The sequence below is a fragment of the Nuphar pumila genome, chromosome 7 (assembly GCF_984573655.1).
Source record: "Nuphar pumila chromosome 7, dmNupPumi1.hap1.1, whole genome shotgun sequence".
In the NCBI taxonomy this organism is placed as follows: domain Eukaryota; kingdom Viridiplantae; phylum Streptophyta; class Magnoliopsida; order Nymphaeales; family Nymphaeaceae; genus Nuphar; species Nuphar pumila.
The window spans coordinates 84,932,979-84,944,291 of NC_143255.1; positions in this window are offsets into that span (position 1 = coordinate 84,932,979).

The window sequence follows — 11,313 nt, forward strand, 5'->3', positions numbered from 1 at the left end:
TTTCATGAGTTAATTAGGATTAATTTAGCATTTATTTCAATTCTGCTCAGTTTCAGTAGTTCTCTGTTTTTGTCAGTCAGTCCACACGTCACTTCATGCATGTAATTTTTGTTAAAAAATCCAAAAATATCATGGAATGCGCTTTTAGGTGTCCCTAGAAATGTGCCAAAAATTCGGAAGCATTTGAATTCGTTTACTATGGTAAACATTCAAAAAGATGAGTCGGGTTTTACCACCCGGGATGCATTTTGAAATGCCTTATCCGATTTGTAAAATCGATATCGCCCTCATGGGAGATCCGATTTTCGATCCGAAAGATGTTATAAACTAGGGTGGATGTCTCGTTTTTACCAGGATTTTATCGGATTTTTTTTAGTTTGTCAAGGTCTGACAAAAATCTGAGAGTGCGGGACACATGTCAGAGCCTGATTTGAGCCTCTAAGACTTTGGATCGACTTAGGTCGATGGGTTCTCTTTGGGTATTGATCAAAATCCAAATCTATAAAAAGTAAAAGTTATGTCTGGGATGTCCTCTGTTTGAATATGAAAGATTGTGATTTTTAAAACAATGGTGATACCTGTTTCGGATTTTTCTTGTCAGTCATCTGTTTGGTCACATTTGTCTGTTTTGTTATTTTAGGCGTGAACAATTATATTTTTATCTGTGTTTATGTTGATAAAATGCAAAGTCATGAACATGAAAGTTGTCTCTGTAGGTGTTGTGAGTATTTCTGTTAAATATCAGAAATATCCATGGCCGTTTTCTATTTATTTAGCATTTTATGTTAGATTAGGTTGATTTTTACCTCCATCAGAACCAAATCCCTGTTACCGAACTCACCATGGCTCAAATCCTGAGGCTGTAAAAACCAAAAATGTTTAATTTCGGGTCCTTTAGCAGTATGAAAAATATCAGAAGTTTCTATGGTGTAAATCTTGCATTATCATATTAAGCATTGCATTTGGTTCGGGTCCATAGGCGAAATCCACCATTTTTAGGACTTTCTTTAAATTTTAGCATTTAAATCATATCAATTCATAATTTTTAGCATTCTAGGCTGTTTATTAGAATAGGTAGATGCTTCATACCGAATTTGGTGTGATTTGGAATTCATTTGAGGCTTGATTTAGCCATAATATCAAAACAGGACCCCGTGGGACCCAAATCCAAGCGAAATTCGTTATTTTAGATGAATTGCAAAGTGTCAAATTCTGATTTTACAGTCTTAATATGTTTAGTAGCATGTCATCATATCTCATTATGCATTTCATCATCATTTGATTCAATTTGAATTTCGAAATATCAATTTTACCAAAATTTCCTTTAAAAAACCCTGATTTTAAAGGTATAACTTTAATATTAGGGGTATTTTGGTAATTTTGACAACCATTTCGAATTTCAAACTATTTTCTACTGAATTTCTTGCATTTTCATCATTTCAAATATCAAGGAAGCATGAGAATAGGGTTTGTATCCAATTAAATCCAATAATTTCATAATATTATTGGAAAATCTTTGAGAAACCCACATATTTGAGCTAACCCCATTTCAAGTTTGGCAGGGACATTCAAAAGAAGGACTGAAGTCTGCAATTTCCATTTATTTCATTTATTTAGTGATGTAATAATGTAAAATTTGGAATAAGAGATTTAATCTTCTGCTTAGACTAGGATGCATATCATATAGTTTGAATTTATGCAATATCCTGTTTATGTGATTCATGCACATTATTTCAAAAGCACTATGGATGTTCACGAATGGCACGCGCACCAACTCTTAGGGAGTTGATGAACTCGGTGGAATCCATATTTGCGGCCCTAGTCGAAATATGGACGAGACCCAGATCCATCATCTTTCTACTAGTCACATTGAGCTTACACACTTAGGCTATCTTAAAATGCACATCATATTAACAAAGTTTGCAAAATATTGTGCATTAAATCAATTAAACTCTGAACATATTCATGGCCACAGTCAGAATATGTGAAGGATTTATTTTGACTTAATACACATTTTTTCAACAAATTTCTTAGAAAATCTTTCAAAGTGCATTCATTCACTCATATCATTTGCATCATGAAATCATTGATTTTCTCGTGATTTTCTTAAGAAAAATTCATTCTCAAGAAATCGATTTCTCAAGAAACTTTAAGGATTTTTCAAAATTGGTTTTCCCAAATCAATTTTCCCTGGAAAATGTTATTTTCTTAAGATTTTCAAAAGGAGTTTTCCCATTTTTCTCAAGAGTCAAAAATCAAATTTTCAAGGGTTTTAAGGCTAAGATTCCTAGGATTTCAATTTCCCAAGTTTAGTTTCCTTCTCCAATGAGTTTTCCTATAATTTTTCCATCATTTTCCTAAGAAAATTCTAAAAGTCCGAGTTTTTCCGAGAAGTGTTTTCCTTTTTGAAATTTTCACCTTTTCTCATGAATCACTTCTATTTTCCCAGGATTTTCAACTATTCATGATTTTCATACATCTTTATGAACTTTCCCGTGATTTCAACAACCCCTTTTTCATCTGAGTTTCCTGAGAAATTGACTTTCATCTTTTTCCTGAGAGATTCTTTCCAACTCCAAATATTTTTCAAGCATACATCATGTTTTCCCAAGCTGCATTTTACAAAATTCTCATAGCACATGCCTGAATTCTCTGTGCATTTAGGATAGAACATAATTTCGATGATTTAACTATGTCAAGCGCAATTTTGGTCCTTGGTTCGATTACCTCTGTTAAAGGCGGCAGGAACGGTCGAACCTCGTACCGACAGGTCGAGCCCCATCCCATGGATTTTCCCGCAATTTTCAAAACGGAGGCGAGTATTTCAAAACATTTTGCAAAATCCGGTCAAGTTTGAATCGCGAAAGCGTTTCCCTCTCTCTCTTCCGCAAGGAAGGGAAGACGGGGAAAAATTTCGCGACGAGAACAGGTTTGGCGACCATGATGGGATTTGTCCTCGTCTGACTAAAACTGTGCTTGATTTAATTCAATTATCGAAATTATGTTCACAAAATGTCAGCTCTTTACTTTCTGATATCATGGAAACCTAGGAGCCTAGATTTTGACCTAGCTGACATTAACTGCATATAGACTGGGCATGGTGTGGTAGGACCAGATTGAGGAGATATTTTCATGCTCACATAGACTTAGGTCTAAATACAACTCTCCTTAATTTAGGACCTGAATGGAAACAATGTACGTTTCTTCAAAGTTTTCAAAATCTATCTCTCTAGGACTTAAAGCCTTCTATTTCTTGCATGTGATCATTTTTTCAAAACTCAATTACCTATCATTACCCGGTCTTCACGTTGTTGGGCTCTCTTCCAGAACCCTAGTTCGGGACATAGCCTCACAACTGGGCCAATTTTTTGGGTTAACACCCCCCTACCACGTACCGCGGGCCACAGTCTGAAGTATATCGGTAGGCGCTCAAGGATGTTAGAAAACCTTACCTTAGAACCGGAGTTGAGAATGTATGCCACGTACCTCGGATTTTAATTCGGGTATATCGGCATAACTAGATTGGACAAAGATGATCTGAATCTAGAGTTAGGATTAAGGTCCTACAGTTGTTTTCAAAATGATGCATCTAGAGTCAGCCTTTTAGGGAGTGCTGAATGTGCATAAATGTTTGTGCAGGATGTGATTTTATGTATGTTACTTCTATTCCTCTCATATTTTCCCCAAAAATATTTCTCCAAACATCCATATTTTTCATCTTTTCCTTTTATGTTCTCAAACCCTGGATGATTTTCTTAAATATCCCATTTCATTCAAAACTCCAGGTGATTTTCCATTCTCCCGTTCTACTGGATCTCGAATTTCCAGCTGCATTTTTATCCTGCCTGCAATTTTCCAAAACCATATGTTTTCTCTTATTGGATTTTCAATCCTTTTGTCTAGTTGCAAAATTCTTAAAATTATTTTCCTCATGCATACCTTGATTATTGTTGTGGAAATTGCTTACCCACTTGCCTTCTCCTTATTCTAAATCCATTTTCGGATTGTTTTTCCAAAAGATATTTCTTTCCTTCAAAAATGGTGTTTTCCTCGTGGTTGACGACCTCGCCTAGGTAACAAGGCACATTTTCCGTTGTTATTTCTCTTACAAAGAATGACAACATAATTGTCATGATTTCAACGGCGACTCCATCCCTAGTAATGGGATATTCTTCCAATTGTCTACCGTATCATCAATTATCCTTCTTTTATTCAAAATTTTCCTCCCTAGTTACACTGGGGCATTTTTTTGGAAAATTTATCTTTACCTCAAAACATCCTGTATGCAGGCAGGATAAACCATTCTCTCATTTTGCATATATATGCACTAATTTGCATCAATTTGCATTCATTTGCACTTCATTTGCACTTCATTTGCATTTCATGTGCATGTGCATTGCATTTGCATTAACTATGCACCCAATTCCATTTCCCATTCAGGATAAGGGATAGATCCTGAGACTATGAATGATTTCCCATCTTAATCATCAATCTCCAGTTTACAATCTCTGTTGATTTTTCCTCAAAATTCTTCAGATAGAATCCTCTTTTCAAAAATCAAGTCCCCACAATGGTGATTTGCAAAATTTTGATCCCCTAACCGGGTTCTCCTTTGAAAATTTGAATTCCGATTCAGGCTTCTTTTTCTTTCAAACTCCAACTTTCAAGTTGGTCCATATTTTTCTTTTGTTGATCCGAGTTCCGACTCGTGATCTCTTTATCTTATTCAAGCTCAGATTCGAGCTTGTCATTTTCTCTGTTGATCCGAGTTCCGACTCATGATCTCATTACCTTACTCGAGCTCAGATTCGAGCTCTTCATCTTCTGTTGATCCGGGTTCCGACTCGAGATCTCTTCGAGCTCAGATTCGAGCTCTTCATCATCTTCTGTTGATCCGGGTTCCGACTTGAGATCTCTTTATTTATTCAAGCTTAGATTCGAGCTCTTCATTTTTCTTTTGTTGATCCGGGTTCCGACTCGAGATCTCTTTATTTACTCGAGCTCTGACTCAAGCTCTTCATTTTCTTTTGTTGATCCGGGTTTTGACTCGTGATCTCATTACTTTACTCGAGCCCTGACTCGAGCTCTTTATTTTCTTTTATTGAATCGGGTTCCGACTCGAGATCTCTTTATTTGTTCAAGCTCTGACCCGAGCTCTTTATTTCCCTTTGTTAATCCAGGTTCTGACTCGTGATCTCTTTACTTTATTCGAGCTCTGACTTGAGCCGTTCATTCTTCTGCATTGATCCATGGATCAGTCGATTTCTCAAATTTGATATTTTGCCCACCAATTCCAATTCAAATCCTTGGGTCATTCAATTCTTCAATTTCGACCTCCGGGTCACCCAATTTGCAATTTTCAAATTACCAAAATTCTCAATTTCGACCGCCAGGTCATCTAATTTTCATTCCCCGTTCAGGATAAGGGAATAATCCTGAAACCATTCATAGAAGCGATCCAACTCTTTATAATGGTCCCCGTTCTTCATTGAATGGATAGTGTTCCCAAGTGAACTGATAGTCGTTCTTCATCGAACTGATAGTGTTCCAAGTGAACTGATAGTCGTTCTTCATTGAACTGATAGTGTTCCAAGTGAACTGATAGTTGTTCTTCATTGAACTGATAGTGTTCCAAGCGAACTGATAGTCGTTCTTCATTGAACTGATAGTGTTCCAAGGGAACTGATAGTTGTTCTTCATTGAACTGATAGTGTTCCAAGCGAACTGATAGTCATTCTTCATTGAACTGATAGTGTTCGAAGCGAACTGATAGTCCTTCTTCATTGAACTGAAAGTGTTCCAAGCGAACTGATAGTCGTTCTTCATTGAACTGATAGTGTTCTAAGTGAACTGATAGTCGTTCTTCATCGAACTGATAGTGTTCTAAGTGAACTGATAGTCGTTCTTCATTGAACTGATAGTGTTCTTAGTGAACTGATAGTCGTTCTTTATTGAACTGATAGTGTTCCAAGCGAACTAATAGTCGTTCTTCATTGAACTGATAGTGTTCCCAGTGAACTGATAGTCGTTCTTCATTGAACTGATAGTGTTTCAACCGAACTAATAGTCGTTCTTCATTGAACTGATAGTGTTCCCAAGTGAACTGATAGTCGTTCTTCATTGAACTGATAGTGTTCCCAGTGAACTGATAGTCGTTCTTCATTGAGCTGATAGTCGTTCTTCATCGAACTGATAGTCGTTCTTCATCGAACTGATAGTCGTTCTTCATCGAACTGATAGTGTTCCAAAGAACTGATAGTCGTTCTTAATTGAACTGATATTATTCTCATCGATGGTCGTTCTTAATTGAACTGATATTGTTTCCAATGAACCGATGGTTGTTCTGACACTGTTCCCAGTGAACTGATAGTCGCCTGCTTTGGGGAAATGAGAGGATAATTTTCGTCACGGATGTATTAAGCCGGACTTTAAATACTCACTTTCACCAAGGATTTCGAGAAATTTTGTCAATTTGTCAATTTATTTATTGATTTTAGAATCTTTATTGCACAAATCTCTACCTCAATTTACCTCTAGCATCACTTTCAAAAGAGTGAAGCTTTTGCGAAAAGAGATCCAAAATTCAAATTCTTTCTATTGGCCAACCAAAAGGATGAAGAATAAATCCTCGATATGGCCAACAAAGAAGATTCAGTGTTATTGCAAAGCCACAAATGATTGATATTGATCGCAGTCAATGGCATATTTTTAAAGACCATTCTTGTGAAGATAAGGCAGTGGAAATATCCTCAGCGCAAGAAAAGAGAGAATTCATCCAAGCCCTGTCTTGTCAAAACCACCTAAGCAGCAATTAAATATCCGCAAAAGGGATCTCTCACTTGTCGTCAAGATGAAGGCGAATTAAGCGAGTAGATCCCCGAGGCCAAAGAAGATTTGAAACATCTCCAAGATGACGGAGTTTGTGACGGATCCTTCCAGGGAAAGTCCAAAGCACTGTCGAGATGAAGGCAGATGCGATGAACCTCCCGACAATCCCTAAAAGATATTTAATTTCAGCTATCATCCAAAGATCTCCAAACCCATCGCCCAAGAAGGATCGAAACATCTCCAAGATGAAGGAGCTTGTGACATACCCTCCCAAAAGAGAGAAAGAGAGGAAAAAGAAAGAGAGAAAAAGTAAGAACATCTCCAAAATGAAGGAGAATGTAGCCAAAACACCAGAGAGCCAAAAGAGTGCAAAAAGATTAGCATGAGAGAAGCTCTCAGGATATCAAACTGCGAGATCTATCAAGAATCCTCTTTAATCTTGTGAAATTCTATTATCAGTATTCTTTCATCAATTGCTTTCATAATATCAAATTCTCTTTCCTGCTCATATCAAGGAAATTGATAGCTTCCTTGATGAAGGTCAATTGCAAGCAATTTGGATTTCCAATCCCGATTCTACGAAGTGAACCTTGTTTAGAGGTAATGCTTTGGGTAGAAAAGAAAGAATATCTTTGCAACCATGTGCAACATTTTCAAAAATTTTGAATCAACAGCAAAATTTCCAAAATTTCCAACATTTTGACAATATTTTCTTGCTGTCCTTACGTGAAGTGAGAGCTTGATGTCTGTTTTCGATGCATCCTGACACCAATTTTAAATCTCTCTTAAGGACTTGATTCCTTCCCTTCTTTGAGAGCATGAGCTCTCAGATTTGCACACTTCCCTGTGTCCCCACTGTCCCACCATAGACAGTCCCATTTCGGTTCGAGGTCAAACCACCAATCATTTCTCGCAAAAGGCAATTTCAAAAGCTATTTAGTCTCAGCAATGAGATGCCCAAAATCAATCCCTTTTCAAGCTTTAGGGACCCCATTTTCCTTCCTTTTGCAAAACCCCTGTCGGATTTATTGTGCAAAATCTGAAGGTTCCATCCTGGTCTCTTCCTTCGAGGATTCCATTCCATTTTCTGCCCGATCAGGATAAGGGTACAAACCTGAGCCTCCGTCGAAGAGGTATTTGATTTTCTGCCTGATCAGGATAAGGGTACAAATCTGAGCCTCCGTCGAAGAGGTATTCCATTTTCTGCCCGATCAGGTTAAGGGTACAAACCTGTGTCTCATTTCAATGAGATATTCCATTCCCAATCAGGTTAAGGGTCAAACCTGAGCTTCGTTCCATGCAAGGTATTTCTGTCCTATCCAGGTTAAGGGCATAAAAACCTGAACTTCACTCTCATAGAGTGAATCTTTCCTCTTTATTCTCCGTTTCATATCTACCACCTTTCTCGGGCTAATTTCTTCATACCCAGTCAGATCCTTCTAATTGGGGCATTTTTTTATATAGCCCAAATTTAGTGTGTTTTTCTTTGCCACTATGCTCGGCCATGAGCCGGCTTAGTAGTAAAGAGGGGCATCTGTAAACACCCCAAATTTTCACTCACCTCCCCGACATTTTCACTAAACATCATCATTCAGCCTTTGAAATCGTCGGAGGGCAAAATTATCATTTTTTGAGCCCGGACCGTACAGAAGTCTAAATTGCATCTGCAACCCTCAAAATTTCTCTATTTTTAGCTCAGATGTTCAAAATTTTATTCTTGACAGGAGACAGGCATCTCCAAGTCTTGGTTCAAGATTCTATTGCATAAGACATGAAATTACATATCATTGCATGAGCATTTCATATCACTGCACTACACAGCATGTCATTCTCCGCTCTTCTTAGAAAAAGTAAAGGACACATGTCATCCTCTGCTCTTCTCAGAAAAAGCAAATGACACATGTCATTCTCTGCTCTTTTCAGAAAAAACAAATAACACATGTCATTCTCTGCTCTTCTTAGAAAAAGCAAATGACACATGTCATTTTCTGCCTCCTTCAGAAAAAGCAACAATTCAAATATTCAAACTTCGGGCTGAGGTGGTGCAAATCCTGAAGTCTCCTCCCTAAATTCATTTTTTGAGATGGTGCCACGTGTTCCTTTTCCTCTCTCTTGCCACATGTCATTGTAGGAGCCACCCTGAGATGGTGCCACATGTCAGTCTCTGCTTTCCTCTAGAAAAAGCAGAAATTTAAATTTCAAACTCTCTCTGAGGTGGCACCATCTAAATCCTCTGCCTTTCCTTCTGACACATGGCAGTGTGGAGCCACCCTGAGGTGGCTCCACATGGCAATCTCTCCTTCTTCCAGGAAAACCAAGCTTTGAATTTCAAACTCCAAGAGGACATCCTCTGAGGTGGTGCCATTTGGGAGACTCCTGCAGAGAAAATCAAGCAAGCTTTTTAAAAAATTCCAAATTCCCCTGCTGAGGTGTCTCACTCACAAAATTCTTATTTTTATTTTCTCAAAAAATCAAAATGGCATGCCCTGAGATGGCGCCACATGGAAGGTCCAGATTCACTGTGTTTGAATTTTGAAAATCTTCAAAATTTCTACAAATACCCTAGCCCATGCCCAGCTCAGGGGGAGCCCTGTTTGAGAATTGAACTTCATAATTCCATTTTTTTCTTTCTTGATGTCGTTTGGATTCACGCCCCTCTAGAACCTCTTATCAAGGTAACCGCTCTTTTCGGGAGTTCCAAAACCGCTGGAGAACACAAGGTAAGACTCCATTCCTATTGATTTCACCATGATAATGCCTTTGGTTTGATTCACGTGTCGTTTGAAGAAAGAGCTCATCCGAGGAGTGGATTGAGCTATTCTCATAAAATGACATATATAAAAATACATGATTGTGCTTCCTTGATGATTTTTAACATTCATGCATTTAGCTAGATTTAATTTGCATTTTATTTCGTTAATTTAGCAAGTTTCATGAGTTAATTAGGATTAATTTATCATTTATTTCAATTCTGCTCAGTTTCAGTAGTTCTCTGTTTTTGTCAGTCAGTCCACACGTCACTTCATGCATGTAATTTTTGTTAAAAAATCAAAAAAAAATCATGGAATCCGCTTTTAGGTGTCCCTAAAAAAGTGCCAAAAATTCGAAAGCATTTGAATTCGTTTACTGTGGTAAACGTTCAAAAGGGTGAGTCGGGTTTTACCACTCAGGATGCATTTTGAAATGTCTCTTCCGACTTGTAAAATCGAGATCGCCATCATGGGAGATTCTATTTTCGATCCTAAAGATGTTCTGAACTCGGGAGGATGTCTAGTTTGTATCATGATTTTCTCAGATTTGTTTGAGTTATTTTAAGGTCTGACAAAAATCTGAGAGTTTGGGACATGTGTCAGAGCCTAATTTGGGACTCTAAGACTTTGGATAGACTTAGGTCGATGGGTTCTCTTTGGTTGCTGATTCAAATCCAAATCTATAAAAAGTAAAAGTTATGTCCGAAATGTCCTCTGTTTGAATATGAAAGCTTGTGATTTTTAGAACAATGGTGATACCTGTTTTGGATTTTTCTTGTCAGTCACCTGTTTGGTCACATTTGTCTGTTATGTTATTTTAGGCATGAAAAATTATATTTTTATATGTGTTTCTGTTGATCAAATGCCGACGTCATGAACATAAAAATTGTTCCTGTAGATGTCGTGAGTATCTCTGTTAAATATCATAAATTTCCATGGCTGTTTTCTATTTATTTAGCATTTATGTTAGATTAGGTCGATTGTTACCTCCGTCAGAACCAAATCCCTGTTACCGAAATCACCATGGCTCAAATCCCGAGGCTGTAAAAACAAAAAATGTTTCATTTCGGGTACTTTAGCAGTATGAAAAATATCATAAGTTTCTATAGTGTAAATCTTGCATTATCATATTAAGCATTGCATTTGGTTTGGGTCCATAGGCGAAATCCACCATTTTTAGGACTTTCTTTAAATTTTAGCATTTAAATCATATCAATTCATAATTTTTAGCATTCTAGGCTATTTATTAGAATAGGTAGATGCTTCATACCGAATTTGGTGTGATTTGGAATTCATTTGAGGCTTGATTTAGCCATAATATCAAAACAGGACCCCGCAGGACCCGAATCCAAGCGAAATTCGTTATTTTGGATAAATTGCAAAGTGTCAAATTCTGATTTTAGAGTCTTAATATGTTTAGCAGCATGTCATCATATCTCATTATGCATTTCATCATCATTTGATTCAATTTGAATTTCGAAATATCAATTTTACCAAAATTTCCTTTAAAAAACCCTGATTTTAAAGGTATAACTTTAATATTAGGGGTATTTTGGTCATTTTGACCACCATTTCGAATTTCAAACTATTTTCTACTGAATTTCTTGCATTTTCATCATTTCAAATATCAAGGAAGCATGAGAATAGGGTTTATATCCAATTAAATCCAATAATTTCATAATATTATTGGAAAATCTTGGAGAAACCCACATATTTGAGCTAACCCCATTTCAAG